This window comes from Mus musculus, chromosome 14, assembly GCF_000001635.26.
Source record: "Mus musculus strain C57BL/6J chromosome 14, GRCm38.p6 C57BL/6J".
NCBI classification, from domain to species: Eukaryota; Metazoa; Chordata; class Mammalia; order Rodentia; family Muridae; genus Mus; species Mus musculus.
In genome coordinates this window covers 83,449,368-83,469,637 of record NC_000080.6, presented here as the reverse complement: position 1 = coordinate 83,469,637, position 20,270 = coordinate 83,449,368, and positions in this window count along the sequence as shown.

The window sequence follows — 20,270 nt, the reverse complement described above, 5'->3', positions numbered from 1 at the left end:
TAAATCTTCAGGTAGATCTATTTGTGATTTTCTGAGGAACCTCCAGATTGATTTCCAAGGAGCTTATAGCAGTTTGCAATTCCACCAGCAATGGAAGAGTGTTCCTCTTTCTCTAAATACTTAATAACATGTGTTGTTACCTGAGGTTTTGATCTTAGCCATTCTGATTGTGTAAGGTGGAATCTCAGGCTGATTTTGGTGTGTATTTCTCTGATCACTAAGGACTTTGAAAATTTCTTTAGGTGCTTCTCTGTCATTCAAGATTTCTCTGCTTAGTTCTATACCCCACTTTTTGATTGAGTTGTTTGGTTTTTTGGTGGTTTGCTTTTTGTGTTCTTTAAATAATTTGGATATTAGCCCTCTACCATATGTGGGTTAGTGAAGTTTTTTATTTTTTATTTTTATTTTTTATTTTTTTATCTATAGGTTGCCAATTTGTCTTAGTGGCTATGTCTTTTGCTTACAGAAGCATTCCAGTTTCATGAGGTCCCATTTATCATTTCTTGATCTTAGAGTGATCTTAGCCATTGTAGTTCTGTTTAGGAAATCTCCCCCCTGTGCTAATGAGTTGAAGTCTCTTTCCTACCCTCTCTTTTATTAGATTCAGTGTATCTGGTTTGATATTGAGGTTCTTGATCCACTTTGATTTGAGCTACGTGCACACTGACAAGTATGGGTCTGTTTTCATTTTTCTACATACAGACAACCGGTTAGACCAGCATCATTTATACAAGATGCTTCCTTTCTTCTATTGTATATTTTTGGCTTATTTGTCAAAGATAAAGTGTGTGTTTGTGTTTGTGGGTATTTGGATGTGTGTGTGTGTGTGTGTGTGTGTGTGTGTGTGTGTGTGTGTGTAGTTTTATTTCTGGGTGTTCAAATCTATTCCATTGATTAGCGTGTCTATCTCTGACCCATGCAGCTTTTATCACTATTGCTTTGTAGTAAGGCTTGAAGTCAGGAATGGTGATTCCCCTATCTGTTCTTTTATTGTTAAGAAATGTTTTCACTATTCTGTTTTTATTTCTTCTTATTGTTAATTTTTGTCCTTCCCAACATGAATTGTATGGTGGTGGATTTTGTGAGGTAGACATCTTTAAATTCAAGATATTTTTATTGTTAATATTTTAGAGGGCTCTAATCCCCTTAGTATTCTGCTGAGAGAAAGCTCTGGCAGAATTCCTTCAGTGACCTTTACTTCCTTTATGCATTTATTAGTCTCTAATATTTTGTGTCCAGGGACACAGTTCTGTCTTCCCACAACTCCCTCTGGATGACAGTTGTAGATTCTTTCAGCCTTTCCTTTCCAACAATCAGCAATTCCATATTATTAATTGCTAAAATGTTTCTATACTTTTTCCTTCAGTGTTCTCTCACACTAAGTAAGCACCAAATTCCTCCTGTCAAATTGTTATCTTTTGGAATCTAATGTCTGTTTATTCTGACACAAATAGAACTCTGCCAAGCTTCCCCTTCTGTCTGATGCTAAACTCAGTAAAAGCAATGTCTTCTTAAAATCTAGACTAGTAGTTTTCTAAATGACTTTTTTTTTTTTTAATGAACTGAGAGTTTGGAAGAGAGACTTGTCACTAGTATTATTTAGCTTTCCTGTTCTGGGTTGGAGCCACAATATTTTAGGCTAAGGATGGACTATTGGAGTATTGTCTTCATGCCACATTAAAGATAAAGTCCTTTTCCCAAAGCAGGGATGGCTAAGAAAATGAAGGAAGTTTTGAACACCTGCCCTCACTGCCATTAGCTAACTTCCTTACTGGATTTCCAGGATCTAGAGAAGATGTTGAAATTCTACTTCTCTTGTAGAAAACTTTTACCTGAGACCTAGAGAAAAAGAGAGCCCTGTAGTTTTAGGTAAAGGTGACTATAGCAGCAGTATAGATATTCTTCTATACATGGCTTAAGGAGCTACAGGAGTAACCAAGATCTCATTATAAACACTTTTCCCTCTAACTAAATATCTGTAGTACTTATTGATCTATATCTGTTTCTTTTCTGTTTATCTGGAAACTACAGAGAGATTTCAATTTTAGACAGAAGCCAATGAATAATGTTTGCTTCTTCTTACATTATATTACAAAAGTGATTTTACTTTAGTTTGATAATCTTAGTGAACAATTTGAATGCAACTTGGCAATTCTCTATATTATGTCAATATTTCAGTGCTGAACAATTTATGATTCTGAGTTGATAATAGCCTGTTATAACTGTCTCCTGACAGTTATAACTCTACCAGTGCCTGAAAAATACAGAGGTGGATGTTTGCAGTCAACCATTGGACTGAGCACAGGATTCCCAATGAAGGAGTAGAGAAAAAACTCAAGGAGGAACAACAATATGAACTAACCAGTAACCCCAGAGCTTTCAGGGACTAAAGCACCAAACCAAAGAATACATGGTGGGACTCATGGCTCCCGCAGCATATATAGCAAAGAATGGCCTACTTGGTCATAAATGGGAGCTGAGGCCCTTGGTCCTGTGAAGCCTGTATGTCCCAGTGTAGGGGAATGCCAGGGCCAGGAAGCAGGAGTGGGTGGGTTGCTGAGCAGGGGAAGAGAGAGGAGATAGGGGGTTTTCAGAGGGAAAACCACGAAAGGGGATAACATTTGAAATGCAAATAAAGAAAGGATCTAATGAAAATATTTTAAAAAGGAAAGAAAAGAAAAGAAAAGAAAAGAAAAGAAAAGAAAAGAAAAGAAAAGAAAAGAAAAGAAAAGAAGAGAAGAGAAAAGAAAAGAAAAGAAAAAAGAAAAAAAGAGTTTTGAGGACTTCAGCTTCTTCTACAGAGTTGGTTCTGAACCTTGTGTACATTCTTGGCCTACTCTGAGGGATTGAAACTTTTTCCATTTCAAATTGTCTCTACTGCAATATATTTTTAGACCCCTCCAAGAAAAGTGCTGGTGCACTTTAACCTTCAGGAATAATTATTCTCTTCTTTGGAGAAGATAGGAGAAAGGGGCATCTACATATTATCCCCTGGCTTCAGTTGCTAAGAGCTACAGGACTTCTAGCAGTGTCTGTAGGCTTTGATACTGCTGTCTGTGTTGCTTTTCCTTTTGTATTTTTATTTGTTGTTTTCCTTATGCATTGTTTTGTCATTGTATATCAATGATGAGAGCAAGGATGTGCATCTGAATGTGTTGTTAGCTTGTTTTTCCTTTTCATCCTCCTTACCATGCACCTTAGGAGAAGTATATTAAGAAATGCCCCCAGAGAGTCCTTGTTCTGCTGGGTGACATTTTTTGAAGTAAATTTTGTAGGAGTGTTCTAGGGCATTTTAGTCTGTATGCTTCTGCAGCTTCAGTACCTCAGATTAGTTCACACATTGTCTATGATACATTGTAAACATGTCTTATCATACAAATTCTGTCAGTTTTCATGATGTTTGGAAATATAATGTTATTGTATGATTGTCAGAGAAGCAAACTATAAGGCTCTCTCTCTCTCCCCCCCCCCCCTCTCTCTCTCCCTCTCTTTTTCTCATTTTTCTCTCAAGAGTTATTTATCCTCTACTTACTCTTTGATGTCCATATTTTGTTGCTTAAATAATACAGCATTTAAAATGTATATGAGTTTGTGATTTTTCCTATACTTGTTTACACATGTATCTGGACTGTTCATAATGCAGCACTTGTCCCTGATATCTGGGGCTATCTGAGATTCTACATTGGCCAGATAACCACAATGAATGTGTTTATCTCCTCATTTCTGGGATTGTCAACATTGACCACTAAACTGACTTTTGTTTTTATGAAGGTTCCAGGAATCAAATATGGATCAATCTGCTTAATAGTATAGCATTACTATTAAGCAGATTGTGTATTTCCCAAGCGTAGAAAAGCCATTTATTTTTATCTGTTAGTTTTACATTTCAGCTTTCTATATTGTCTTGAAGTAACTGCTGATCTCTAATTCCTTTGTAGATTATAGAAATACACTAATAAATAATCTTAGTCATCTCAGACTTTTATTTAATGACATTCATATAGTTTGTTCTGAAACCTCTCTAATCTTTCAAGTTATTTCTTGGGGAACTATTCTATTAAAATGATGAGAGAGAATCCCTGTGTTCTAAGAAATGTTATTTTTTTAATTGGGTAAAATGAGCTTGCTATTTCATCAAAATCATAGAGTAGTTTATCCCTTTGTTTAAAATTCTATTACTCTGTTGTTGAAAAATCAAATTCTTATTGGCATGGCACTAAGAATTACCTAATCAGAATCACAACAATTTGCTAAGATATTAGCAGTGACATGAAGAAGGATACATGAAAACTTAGTTTGGTTTCTAGTAAAAAATACAAATTATTGAAGTGTAAATTTAAACACACTCTTTAAGATGGAAGTCATCATTATACATGCAAAAATGAATGCGGGTAGATTGCAAACCCAAGCAATTGTTTGACTATTGGTGTTACAATTGAGAATCTGAAGTTGGTCAGTATTACTTTATTCTCCAAAGTACAAATATTGAACTAATGTGTATGACTCCCAAGTGATTAGATTTCTATAATATAGTAATCTTCCCACTTAAAGTATAAGTTTGCATACATTTTGACATCTTGGCACAATTGTTACAGTGTTCCATGTGAGATTGCAATGAGTATTATATAACATGAGGTAGTGCATCTTCTGTTGAAGCATGAAAGAGAAAGAAACCCAGCTGCCTGGAGAATTTCAAGTTTGAGCTCTTCTGTCTATGTCACTTTGATCCTAGTCTGCCTGAGGGCTTCTTATAAATTGATATATCTAGAGTCTCTAACTTCTATGACTTTCTTCAGTTCTGTTGCTTTTGCAGGTGACTTTTCAAATCCTGTCAACACGGATACCACTAACTTCAATTGTATTATATAACATATGTCAGGTAAAATAATTAATAAAATAACTTTGGATGTATAGATGATTTATATATAGGTAAACATGTAAATATTGATTTTCTGTATGTAGGTGAATTTACAGGTCTATTATAAAAATATGGATAAGATTTGTTTCATGGGAAGATTTTTAAACCTTTAACCTTAATATTTTTTTCTAGTTTTATTATTTTAAAACTGTAATTTACTTTTTAAAATGCTACTATTAATGAAATATTATGTATGGTTCTACTTGGGATTTCTTACATTTTTTAAACTGGTGCATATCCTTAAAAATACCAGAGTATCACCATATATTAACTCATCTTCTTGAGTGAATTCTTCATAATGATTATCCAAAAATAAATGAATGCATAAAAAATAATGAATTCATGTAACAATGGCAGAAAGAATTATATAATTTTCCTCTGTGGCAGCAACCTTTAATCTCCATACTGTAGTGTATGTATTATCCCTATTCAAACCTCATTCCAAACTTCAGCAGTCTATTTGTTAAAATATAACAAAATCCATTATCATTTTGGGATTTATTTTGGAATATATATTTCACTATTTTATTTTCATATTAATTACATTGTATCCATCATTCTAAAACTTAAGTCAGGGTTTTTATTTGGGAAAAAAGTATTTAATAAAAGTTTTTAAATTAGCCAGGCAGTGGTGGTACTTTATTCCCAGCACTTGGGAGGCAGAGGTAGGTGGATTTCTGAGTTCGAGACCAGCCTGGCCAGAATGAGTTCCAGGACAACCAGGTACAGAGAAGCCCTGTCTTGAAAAACCAAAAATAAGAAAAAAAAGCATTTAAATTAAAACAAATAACTGAAATATGTAAACAAGTGAGACCTACCTATTTTCTCATTTCTGAAAACATTTTCTGTCATATTTTATTGTTTAAATATGTCTTTTTTGTGAATGCTAATATTTGTTGTCATTGATATTTTTACATATGTATTTTTTTTAAAAAGTAAAAATGGTATGCTTTCTGATTAGATATGAGAATTGACCTGCAGGATGGATGTTATGCCTGGTATGCTCAACCTGCCCCAAGCCCAAGACTTGGGAGATCCTACATCCTGTGCTGGGTAAAGTCTATCCTAAACTCCAAAGGTTCAAGTACATAGAACTTGAAATTATATAATTTGGTTTTTTTTCCAAAGTTGTTCATTATTTCAAGAATTGCTAGTTTTGTTAACACATTAACAGTATTAGGAGTTGACAGCTATATGATGATTTGCTCTTTTATTCTCTCAGCATGTAATGATGGGACAACATCTTCTCCCAGGCTGCAATTCCAATACAAATTCAACTCTTAGTTCCAGATTTATGTAATTTTAAACTGATGCATCTTATGATATCACTCGGTTTAGTAAGCTTGAAAACTTAATTCTGTAAGGCAAATTGGGAAACCTAGGGTGTTTATATTATGTTTTATTATGTTATTTTAAAGAATGAATTCCTTTGTTTTGAGCCACTGTCCTGTATTTTCAAACGTGTTTTAAATGCCTCCTGAAATATATATATATATATATATATATATATATATATATATATATGCTTATGGATAAGACTCCTCATAGTTATGTCAAATATACTTAGATGTTTCTAAGTATACCATAGAGACAACCCAAGACAATATAAGTTACTAAAAATGTCAAGAATTTACGCAGAAGAAACGTTGTGGGAAAGGTACTCATTAAGTGATTAGTAAGACAGAAAATAAAGTCTTTCCGTATACAACAAACATTTAATTGATACAAATGCACTTTTAAAAAGAGATGTTTTAACAATTCTAAAACAATGAATGAATACATTTAGGCACACATTATAGTAATTTTATAATGATTTGTTACTAAGTATGTCAAATGCTCTTACCCTACTACTGAAAACATCACGTACTTGAATCATTAGCCATAGAGAAATCAAGCTCTTACCATCCTGAAAGCTGGCCATCTCTGCTGGCTATTTTTCATACTTCTGAAAATTCTATGTGTGGTACCATGAAAGATGTTTGCCTGGCAGACTTACAAAGCTGAGAAATAAAGAAGAGTCTGGAAAGATATGTCACTGCTGAAGTAGTGGCACAAATGTAAGGAATTAACAAACCCTTTCCGATTGAACTTAAAGCTTAAATCACAAGAAGGAACCATACCTTGGAGTATTGAATGAGCTAAATATTGCTGAATGCTTAATCATATTCTCTAGGGAGAAATTTGTATTATAATTCTGCTGAATGAATACAGTGATAAAATATTCTCTAATGTAGTACTTTGTTTCCTCCCAAGTATTACCAGAGAAGCTTCATTTTGCACTAGAAGGTAATTAATACAGTGGTTCAAAATAGGTCAATATGCAGACGATATGAGACTATGGAAGACTCATATCCAAATGGAATGTTTATATCCCATCTATTATGTCCAAAGTGGAGTGATCATGGCATAAGATGGGGTAGAAAAAAATGGCAAAGACAGGGTGGTGGACAGCAAAACAGAGTTTCCCAGACAGACTAGTGAAGTTGAGTACTTGAAGTTATAATGTTTGGGACTCTTTGCAAAATCCTTGCACAAGAACAATCCATAAAAATCCTAGTCTTGTTAGCGAAGGCACTTAAGACGTTTCATTACTGGCCGGGCAGTGGTGGCATATGCCTTTAATCCCAACACTTGTGAGGCAGAGGCAGGCAGATTTCTGAGTTCGAGGCCAGCCTGATGTAGAGATAAAATCAGCACTAAATGGATTCAGTGGTTATTAAATGAAATGAGAGAAAGAGCAATTCAGGGGACATTAATTCAGGGAAAAATGTGGGGATGAGCATTAAGGAAGAGAAAGAGGAGAAATGGAGGTGAGTTTGATCCAAGTATATCATATGTATAAATGATATTAAATAAATATTAATATAGTAAGTATAATTTTATAAAATACTAATATTTCGTTAATTATTAATTTTTTAACTAAATAGTAAATATAATATTTAAAATGGTTCCTAAATATGTGGGCACAAAATACATGTTCTACTGTCAGTGAGTAGAAGAATTAATCAATAATTAAATGAATAAATAAACACATGCTCTGACAGATCCTCTCAGGAGACAACTTTATCAGGCTACCATCAGTAAGCACATCTTGGCATCCCCCATAGTATCTGGATTTGGTGTTTGTATATGAGATATATCCCCTGACAAATACAGAGGGGAATGTTTGCAGCCAACCATTGGACTGAGCACAGGGTCCCAAATGGAGAAGTTAGAGAAAGGACTGAAGAAGCTAAAAGGTTATGCAACACGATAGGAAGAACAAAAATATCAATCAACCAGACCCCCCCAGAGCTCTGAGGGACTAAACCACCAATGAAAGAGTACACAAGGAGGGACCTATTTCTCCAGCTGTATACATAGCAGAGGATGGTCTTGTTTGACATCAGTGGGTGGAGAGGACTTTGGTGAAAATTCGATGACCCAGTGTAGGGGAAAGCCAGGGCAAAGAGGCAGGAATGGGTGCGGGAACACCCTCATTGAAGCAGGCAGAGAGAGGATGGGAAAGGGGGGTTTGGGAATGGAAACTGGGAAAGGTTTTGAAATGTAAATAAATAAAATATCCAATAAGTATGTAAGTAAGTAAGTAAGTAAATATATACATGGTATGTGATGTGTTAAAAAAAAACTGTGAAAATTATTTACCCTATATTTAACCTATATTTTCTACCACAGTTAAATAAAACTGTATGACCATATAACCATGTGTTAAAGTCTCTTGATGTTTATCTATATTTTACGATTTAATTCATTGTAATATTTTCTATCCATCCTGTGAATGGAGCTTTTCACAGGCATGATACTTTCCATAAGAATGAAAAATCTACACATGTTGTCTAAGAAATTATTTATACTGGAAAAAAATCTGTCTATTCTGAAATCTCTTACTAACTTTGGAGAACATTTGAAATTCAACTGTGGGCTATGAAAAAATCACAGAGCACAGTTAAAAGTTCATGATATGAATAGTTCGGGACCTGAGAGAGCATTAGGCAAGCAGAAAACCCGGTCTGACCAGGGTCACAAGTCCCTTCTGGTCAGCACCAGCACCGAATCACCTTGGGCACAGAGTCGCTGAACACCCCCAAAGTCCCTAGAGGAATCTCCACCTGATCTTAGGACCACAAGTGAGTGGAACACAACTTCTGTTCCATTCCAATCACACTGGACCTGACACAGCATTGGGGAAGCACCTTGCGCTCAGAGTCGGTGGACACCTCCCACCCCCCCACCCCCAAGATCCCTAGAGGACTCTGCACAAAATCTTAGGACCACCAGTGAGTGGAACACAACTTCTGTTCCAATCCAATCGTGAGGGACCTGAGACAGCATTAGGGAAGCAGAAAACCCGGGCTGACCAGGGTCACAAGTGCCTCATGGTCAGCGCCAGCACTGGGTCACCTGGGCGCAGAGTCGAAGGACACCCCCAAGGTCTGTAGAGGACAGCTTCTGAGGCAGACCTCATTTTGGGCTCCAGACATCCAGGCACATTCCCTGCCAGAGGACAGGTGTCCTCCCCGCCCAGGAGGGCTTTGCCAGAGCACCTGGGGAAGCCATCTTGGTTCAGGGATCCCTCTAAGACTAGTTTGCACAGGTGAGAGTGTGGACTACAGAAGCTAACAGCTTCTGGAACAGGCCCTGTTTCAGGCCTTCATCTTCTGCCAGGAGGCAGGTCCAAACGCCAGATATCTGTGCACCTTCCCTGCAAGAGGAGAGCTTGCCTAAAGAGAATGCTCAGACCACAGAAACTCAGGAGAGAGCTAACCTCCCAGGCTTGCTAATAGAGGCTAACAGAATCACTAGAGGAAGAAGTTCTAAGCAGAGACAACTATAACAATTAACTCCAGAGATTACCAGATGTCAAAAGGCAAACATAAGAGTCTTACTAACAGAAACCAAGACCACTCACCATCATCAAAACGCAGCACTGCCATGTCACCCAGTCCTGGGCACCCCAAAACACCCGAAAACCTAGACCCAGATTTAAAAGCATATCTCATGGTGATGGTAGAGGCATCAAGAAGGACTTTAATAACTCACTTAAAGAAATACAGGAGAAAACTGCTAAAGAGTTACAAGTCCTTAAAGAAAAACAGAAAAACACAACCAAATAGGTAGAAGTATTTAAAGAAAAACAGGAAAACACATACAAACAGGTGATGGAAATGAACAAAACCATACAAGACCTAAAAAGGAAAGTAGACACAGTAGAGATAATCTAAAGTGAGGCAATGCTGGAGATAGAAACCCTAGGAAAGAAATCTGGAAACATAGATGCCAGCATCAGCAATAGAATACAAGAGATGGAAGAGAGAATCTCAGGTGCAGAAGATTCCATAGAGAACATGGACACAAAAATCAAAGAAAATACAAAATGCAAAAAGATCCTAACTCAAAACATTCAGGAAATCTAGGACACAATGGGAATACCAAATCTACAGATAATAAGAGTATATGAGAATGAAGATTTTCAATGTAAAGGAACAGCCAATATCTTCAACAAAATTATAGAAGAAAACTTCCCAACCCTAAAGATAGAGATGCCCATGAATATACAAGAAGTCTACAGAACTCAAAATAGACTGGACCAGAAAAGAAATTAGTCCTGACACATAATAATCAGAACAACAAATGCACTAAATAAAGATAGAATGTTAAAAGCAGTAAGGGAAAAGGGTCAAGTAACATATAAAGGCAGACCTATCAGAATTATAGCAGGCTTTTAACCAGAGACTATGGAAGCCAGAAGATCCTGGACAGATGTTATACAGACACTAAGAGAACACAAATGCCAGCCCAGGCTACTATACCCAGCCAAACTTTCAATTACCATAGATGGAGAAACCAAAGTATTCCATGACAAAACCAAATTCACACATTATCTTCCATGAATCCAGCCCTTCAAATGATAATAACAAAAATAAACCAATACAAGGACAGAAACCATGCCCTAGAAAAAGCAAGGAAGTAATCCTTCAACAAACCTAAAAGAAGACAGCCACAAGAACAGAATGCCAACTCTAACAACAAAAATAATAGGAAGCAACAAATATTTTCCTTAATATCTCTTAATATCTATGGACCCATCTCAGGGAAAAAGACAGACACTACCTCAGAATGAAAGGCTGGAAACAATTTTCCAAGCAAATGGTATGAAAAAACAAGCTGGAGTAGCCACTCTAATATCTAATAAAGTCAACTTCCAACCCAAAGTTATAAAAAAAGACAAAGAGGGACAATTCATACTCATCAAAGATAAAATCCTCCAAGAGGAACTCTCAGTTCTGAATATCTATGCTCCAATTGCAGCCACAGTCATTAAAGAAACTTCAGTAAAGCTCAAAGCACACATTGTACCTCACACAATAATAGTGGGAGATTTCAACACACCACTTCATCAATGGACAGATCATGGAAACAGAAACTAAACAGTGACACCGTGAAGCTAACAGAAATTATGAAACAAATGGATTCAACAGATATGTACAGAATATTTTATCCTAAAACAAATGGTTATACCTTCTTCTCAGCACTTCATGGTACCTTCTCCAAAATTGACTATATAATTGGTCACAAAGCAGGCCTCAACAGATTCAAAAATATGGAATTTGTCCCATGCACCTTATCAGATCACCATGGACCAAGTCTTAACAATAATAATAATAATAATAATAATAATAATAATAATAATAATAACAATAACAATAAATAATAACACAAATAATAGAAAGCCAACATTCACTTGGAAATTGAACAACACTCTTCTCAATGATACCTTGGTCAAGGAAGGAATAAAGAAAGAAATTAATAACTTTTTAAAGTTTAGTGAAAATGAAGATACAACATACCCAAACTTATGGGACACAATGAAAGCAATTCTAAGAGGAAAACTCATAGTTCTGAGTGCCTCCAAAAAGAAACTAGAGAAAGCACACATTAGCAGCTTGACAACACACTTAAAAGCTCTAGAACAAAAGGAAGCAAATTCACCCAAGAGGGGTAGACAGCAGGAAATAATCAAACTCAGGGTCGAAATCAACCAAGTAGAAACAAAAAGAACTATTCAAAGAATCAATCAAAGGAGAAGCTGGTTCTTTGACAAAATCAACAAGATAGATAAACCCTTAGCCAGACTCACTAGAGGGCTCAGAGACAGCATCCTAATTAACAAAATCAGAAATGAAAAGGGAGACATAACAACAGATCCTGAAGAAATCCAAAACACCATCAGATTCTTCTACAAAGGGCTATACTCAACAAAACTGGAAAATTTGGATGAAATGTAAAAATTTCTAGACAGATACCAGGTACCAAAGTTAAATCAGGATCAACTTAATGATCTAAATAGTCCTATAGCCCCTAAAGAAATAGAAGCAGTCATTAATAGTCTCCCAACCAAAAAAGGCCCAGGACCAGATGGGTTTAGTGCAGAGTTCTATCAGACCTTCAAAGAACATCTAGTTAAAGTTCTTCACAAACTATTCCACAAAATAGAAGCAGAAGGTACTCTACCCAATTCATTCTATGAAGCCACAATTACTCTGATACCTAGACCACCAAAAGACCCAACAAAGATAGAGAACTTCAAATCAATTTCCCTTATGAATATCGATGCAAAATTCCTCAATAAAATTCTCGCTAACCAAATCCAAGAGCACATCAAAATAATCAATCATCTTGACCAAGTAGGTTTCATTCCAGGGATGCAGGGATGGTTTAATAAGGCCCATACCTAAACATGATAAAAGCAATCTACAGCAAACCAGTAGCCAACATCAAAGTAAATGGTGAGAAGCTGGAAGCAATCCCACTAAAATCAGGGACTAGACAAGGCTGTCCACTCTCTCCCTACCTATTCAACATTGTACTTGAAGTCCTAGCCAGAGCAATTAGACAACAAAAGGAGATCAGTGGGATACAAATTTGAAAGGGAGAAGTCAAAATATCACTTTTTGCAGATGATATGATAGTATATATAAGTAACCCTTAAAATTCCACCAGAGAACTCCTAAACCTATTATACAGCTTCAGTGAAGTAGCTGGATATAAAATTAACTCAAACAAGTCAATGGCCTTTCTCTACACAAAGGATTAACAGGCTGAGAAAGAAATTAGGGAAACAACACCCTTCTCAATAGTCACAAATAATATAAAATACCTTGGCGTGACTCTAACTAAGAAAGAGAAAGATCTGTATGATAAGATCTTCAAGTCTTTGAAGAAAGAAATTAAAGAAGATCTTAGAAGATGGAAAGAACTCCCATGCTCATGGATTGTTGCTACTCTCTCCGACCAGCAGAAAAGAAGCAATGAAACCGATTTCCTTCTTAAGGCAGTTTATTCAGGAACTTTCCAATGGGCAGGAAAAAAAGAATGCCCTGATCTCTCTAGCCCATCCCCCTTTATCCCCTCTCGTCCACTCCCCATCACCCCAGTCCACGTAGGCACAGTTCATTGGCTCAGGGCTACATTCACCACATCATCAGGTCTTATGTTGTGTTGCATCTGTGCAATGCAGCTCAAGGTAGGTGACTATCTTGAGGGATATGAGGAAGTCAGGTGCTAGTCATAAGATTTGGTAGCAGTTCTGGGCGCCATCTTGGGGCCGCAGCCACACCTGCTCCTTACATCTCCCCCTTATTCTTTAAATTGGCAGAGAGAATGCTTGTCTTAGGTTGTCCTCTGCAACAATGCTCCTTACCCATCATAGGGAGGCAGACAGCAGTGGTCCGATCCCTGTCTTAGGTTGGTAACACATCCAGGGAATCTTACCTGTCATTGATTATTTCTCTAGCATGCCAAGCCATACTTGAGGAGATTGTCACATCTCCACAGCTGCAAAGGCTTGTACCAACAGAGCTTGAGCCCTGCAATGGTGATGTTGCATGCGGCAGATGCACCAAAAGCCAGGACACTGATGAACATGCAGCACAGTGCCAATCCACCAATACCGGCCCATTCCTTTAGGTGTGACATAGTGGTGGCAATCCAGTTTGCAAGTCCTTCAGCCATGGATACATCAAACCAAGTGGAATTGATATGGACTATTCCAAAATCTCTTTTGGGTCTAAACAAGGTCATAACTGAAGGGGCCTGCACAGGCCATGGTAACAATCTAGGCACTCGGGTCACAATAGCTAAAGAAAACATAGAAGCATTTCAACCAACACATATTATAAAAACAACTATCCTTACATTCTACAATATCATCAAAATAACTACCATTATAAACTAAAAATACAAAAGGAGGCCAAATGCATACAGGCATGGCTTTAAAGAATATATTCTTCCCATAAGCAAATTGAATAACAGAAGACTCAAATAATACAGATCCATTCCAATAAAAGCTAGCATTTCCCCACGCCCCCCCCTCCCCACCATCAACATACTCAAAGGAGAAAGATCTGTACAACTCCCAATTTATCTTACACTACAGCCAAACAGTAAAGGGATTGTTTGCCCCTCTTCGGGCTGGATTTTGATATGTCCAATTAAACTCTAAAAACGTTTGATTATGACTGGTACTAATATAAGGGGATAAGGTAAAATATTTTTTCACGGCCCACGCAGCTTTCCTGGACTGACAGCTGGTCCATAGGGACAGCGAATCTCAAATACCCCTACAAAAGGGGGCCCATCGTAGATCTTCAGTCATCACTGCAGGCAGCATCATTACCCCCAGGAGCAGCTTCATCAGGGCACCTCTGTCCATCTTGAACTACCCTCATCAATTGCTCTGAAACCCACAGCAGCTGGCAATGATCCTGTGGAAACACACAAACAGACCCTCTCGCCCAGACCAACACAGGATTGGGCCCATGCCATCATCCACTCAGAACGTCCTTCCACATGACTGTGCCTTTGTAGGATGCCTCAGGATTGGCAAACCTTTCCACAGCAGTCAAATCATTTTTAACTTTATTCAAATAATTTAAGGTAAAGAGAGCAATGACTAATCTCTCCCTAGGATTAGCGCCAGAGGCTACTCCCCCTTTCTGTTTTATTAGACACTCTTTCAGAGTGTGATGGGCTCTTTCAATGATGCCCTGGCCCTGAGGATTGTAGGGTATACCGTGCACCAAGTGGACACCCATCATTTTACAAAAGGAAACAAAAGAAGTTGAAGTATAAGCAGGCCCATTATCAGTCTTAAGATCTCAGGGCTGACCCCATGGACCCCATGCCTCAAAGCAATGGGCAATGACTTGCCGTGCTTTTTCACCAGTATGCAGGGAGGCAAACAGCACCCCAGAGGCTGTATCTATTGAAACGAACAAATTGCAGTTTACCAAATTCTGAAAAATGAGTCACATCCATTTGCCAAATGTGGAGGGGAAGCAGACCGCGAGGGTTTACTCCCAGACTCCCCTGAGGCAATAGAGGGGCACAGGCTTTGCAAGCCGTAACAATATCCCTTACCTCTGTTCTAGTAATATGAAATCGAGGAGAAAATGTTTTGGAATTCACATGAAACTGTGAACGGAATTCATGAGCCAGTTCTACCGGTGTTTGAATCCAAAAGGCAGTAACAGCTTTAGCAGCTTTATCAACCAAACCATTGCCCTCTGCTAAAGGGCCAGGCAAACCTGTATGAGCTCAAATGTGTTGGACAAAAAAATGGAGAACTTCTATTTAAAATTAAGGATTGCAATTTATTTATCAAATCCCCTATAGTGGATCAAAAATTCACTTTCTCCACCACTTCCAGCACTGCTAAAGAATTAACCACATACTGACTATCTGAAATTAAATTAAAGTATTCAGAATACAACTCAAAAACTTTTATAACAATCTGCAACTCAATAATTTGGGGAAAAGAAGGAGGAAACTGTAAAGTTACTGGTGTGGAGTCATGGACCAAATATGTTCTGCAGCCAGTCTTAGACCCATCTGTGAAAATTAAAGGGGCATCAGGCAATGGCACTCTAGAAGTAATTTGTGGAAAAACAACTGGATGATCTTTAATCAGCTGCAAAATGGGATCCTTAGGGAACTGATTACCCATCTTCCCCATAAAGGTACATCTGAAAATTGCCCAATCATCAACAGAAGCTGATAATACTTCTATTTGCTTCATATTATATGGAATAATCAATTCCTGAGGAGGATTGCCAAAATGTTGAATACATTGTTGTAGGCCAATCAAGGCCAATTGTGCTATAGAGGCAGGGTAATAAGACAAGATTTTTGCGGGTGACATCTTGGGACGTATCCATAGCAAAGGGGCGCCCTGCCAGAAGACTCCAGTAGGCTGGGTCTCCGAGGGCAAGATGCACAAAATAATAGGACTGAACAGATCTCTTCTCTTTAATGCTGCTGTTTGAATACCCCTTTCTAACAAACTTAACGCTACACGGGCAGGATCAGTAAGCTGCCAGGGAGAATTTAATTCTATATCTCGCCATAAAATATCATATAATGGTTGTAATTGTTTGTTGGTTAGACCCAAATAGGGACATACCCACTGTATATCCCCCAATAGCTTTTGAAAATCATTCAATGTCCTCAAATTATCTGTCTGAATCCAAATTTTCTGGAGAGATACTTGACTATCAAAATTTTTTGTTCCTAAATAATTCACCAGTTTTCCTTTCTGAACCTTTTCTGGGTCTACAACCAATTGCTTTTCTTTTAATTTTTGGATCACTACACTATATACGTGTTCCAACATCTCTTCTGTGGGTGCAGCAAGAGGTATATCATCCATATAGTGATAACACTTCAACCTAGGAAATTGATCTCTTACCCATTTAGAGCAGAATATATATAAAGTTGACTCATGGTGGGATTAGTTATTAGTCATGCCTTGAGGCAAAACAACCCATTCAAATCTCTCATCAGGCTCAACATGATTAATAGAGGACACTGTAAAAGCAAATCTGACTGCATCCTGGGGATGCAATGGAATGGAAAAAAATCCTTAATATCTAAAATAATTAAAGGCCAATTTATAGGTAAGGCAGAAGGAAGGGGTAATCCCCTCTGTACAGGTCCCATAATTACCATTTGTTTATTAATTTCTCTCAATTCATGTAATAACCTCCATCTTCCCGAATTTTTCTCGATAATAAAAATCGGGGTATTCCAGGGGGAAGTAGAGGGTCTGATATGACCTAGGATCAACTGTTTCCTAACCAGCTCTTGTGCTGCTATTAATTTCTCTCAGGGTAGTGGCCACTGAGGAACCCACACTGGTTCCTCAGTCTTCCAAGTAATGGGTATAGCTCCCTCAGTGGCCCCAAGGAAAAACCCAAACCGGCTCAATCATTCTTCCTCTCAACCGGTATCAGGGATAGTCTACCTTGTAAATAGTGACCCCAACCTTTACCAGGCTTATATCCTGAATGCAACATCATTCGCTGGGCTTGAGTGCTATATGGTCCTTCATTGGTCAGTTTAAAACCCATCATTTTCATCAAATCACGCCCCCATAATGAAATAGGGACAGGCAGTACATAGGGCTGGAAATGCTCTGAATGCCCTTCCTCTTCACACCAACTTAGATGGAGAGAACTCATTTCTGGCATCTGAGCATATTCAAGTCCTCTCAGGGTTTGCTCTGATCGCTGACGTGGCCAACCAGAGGGCCAATCTTTGACGCTGATGATACTTCGATCTGTGCCAGTGTCCAACAGCCCAGAAATAGATTTTCCCTCTATTAAAAGCTGCAATAAAAGACTTTCATGTAAATCTAGGGAGCAAAAAATGGCAGACGTGCCAGTAGAGCCAAATCCCTTGTCCCCTCTTTCTTCCTCCTTAGCTGGGAACTGAGAATGACAACTAGGTAATAAAAGCAACTGGGCTATGTGATTGGGGAAGATGGTTACTATGTCCCTAGGTGAAGAGACCATGGTTTTGACTTGTCCTGTATTATCTGAATCTATGGCTCCAGGATGGGCTATCAGGCCTTGCATTGTTACAGAGCTCCTTCCTAAGATCAACCCTACTGTATCTGCTGGTAGAGGGCCTTTGAAATCTGAATCCACCAGCTGGACCACCATACAGGGGGTTAATACAAGTTGGGTGGCAGAACTGAGGTAGAGCCTTGCACTTCCTCTCGTGGCCCTCCTGGGTTGTTGGAGGTTGCATTGGCTGTTGGATCTGCATTGGCGGTTTCAAATTGCTCCATCACTCTGTGACTGCTCCATATATTTGAGGGCCCTGAGGTCAGGGGCCCCGTCTCCCATTTTTTGGCCGATTGCTGTCATGCTCGATTGGCTGCCCATGAATATTCTTCACTGAGCGACACTCATGGACCCAATGGTTTTCATTTTTACATTTTGGACAAAGTCCAGGTACCCGAGGCCACAGTCTGTTGCGGGAATTGTTGCCTTATATGACCAGGTTGCCCACATTTGAAACAGCCTGTATTCCTGGACCCATACTTTCCTTGGGAGACCTGCACAACTGAAGCAGCCAGCCCTGCGTTTGTTAATGGGCCTCCTAGCTCTCTACAGATCTTCATCCATACCTCAAGCCCCCTATGTTTATATGGGTTAATGGATTGTCTACATTCCTTTGTACATTGTTCAAAAATCAGCTGTTTCACTAATGGCATCGCCATATCAGGATCTCCAAACACCCTCCCTGTCACTTCTACCACCCTGGCCACAAAGTCTGCAAACAGCTCCGTGGATCCTTGAAGGATTTTTGTTAAATTACTACCAACCTCTCCCCTGTTAGGGGGGACTTCCATGCGTTAGTCCCTATTTTATTAATTTGTTCATAAACTTGTATAGGGTAGTTAATCTGTGCAGCAGCGAATCTTCCTTAACCTAATAACATATCCTGATCCCAGGCCACTTGTCCTGCACTTGGGTTCTGAGCGGCCTGTTCACCTGAATATTCTATAAAGAATGCTTTCAGTCAAGATATTGTCCAGGGGAAAGACAGGCTCATGCCAGATTCTGCCAATTGCTGGGAGTTAGACAATAGTGATGCAGAGATTCAAGTTGAGCAATAATGAAAGCAGCACTGACCCTGTAGGCTCGTACCCCTTCCTCCAGTCTTTGAATTACCTTACAATCTAGTGGCTCATGGAATAGAGCTCCTTGACCATCCTGGAAAACTGGGAAGCATTGAGCACTTACCTCCTGCTATGCTTCTGGATGCAAACTACACCCTGTGGCGCCTTCAGGAGCATAATGTGGCGGGCTGGATGGCTGCAGTTTTACTTTCACTTTTTCTAAACTGTCTGCTATGCTTTCTAAGTCATCATCTTATATGTTCCCTTTGCTAGTACTGCTTTCCGGATCAGACTTCTGTGATCTCTCCTCTCTTACTTGGTTCAAAGCCTCATTCCCCTTCTGCAGCTCAGCTCTACATCTTTTCTTGTCCTCTATAAAGTTGCAAACTAACTTCCATACCTGCAGAACCCTTTTTGCAAGGAGGATTACCTGTTCCTCTGCAAACTTCAAAACTTTTCCTAACTTCTCCTAGCTCTATCCCATAAGGTGACCAGAGACTGGGAACCTTGGGGCAACCTGATCTACCGCTTTCAGAAAATTTTCTAGGGTTTCCATTTTCAGCCCAATTCTTTTCACCTTTAGGAGGTCTTTCAAGGCCTGACGAACAGAATGTACTGATATTGTATTTCCCATAGTGCCTGGTGTCTCACTCTGAGAACCTCAATAGACCCTAATCCGGGAAGCTAATAGTCTCTAACCAAGAGCTTGAATTGTCCCACTTACCTGGGAGATTACCAGCCGGCTACCCTGACTGCCAAGAGTTCTGGACTCATCACATCCCCATATGGGTTCTACCACTTATCACTAACATCTCCGACCAGCAGAAAAGAAGTGACTAAACATATGTCCTTCTCAAGGCAGTTTATTCAGGAACTTTACAATGGGCAGGAAAAAAGAATGCCCTGACCTTTCTCAGCCATCCCCCTTTATCCCCTCTTGCCCACTCCCCATCACCCCAGTCCATGTAGGCACAGTTCATTTGCACAGTACTACATTCTTCACAACATCTGATCTTACATCATGGTGCATCTTCACAATTCAGCTCAAGGTACGTGGTTATCTTGAGGGATATGAGGAAGTCAGGTGCCAGTCATAAGACTTGGCAGCAGTCCTGGGCACCATCTTGGTGCCTCAGCCACACTGGCTCCTCACAATGGATTGGCAGGATCAATAAAGTAAAAATGGCTATCTTGCCAAAAGCAATCTACAGATTCAATGCAATCCCAATCAAAATTCCAACTCAATTCTTCAACGAATTAGAAAGGGCAATCTGCAAATTCATCTGGAATAACAAAAAACATAGGATAGCAAAAATCTTCTCAAGGGTAAAAGAACCTTTGGTGGAATCACCATGCCTGACCCTAAGGCTGTACTACAGAGCAATT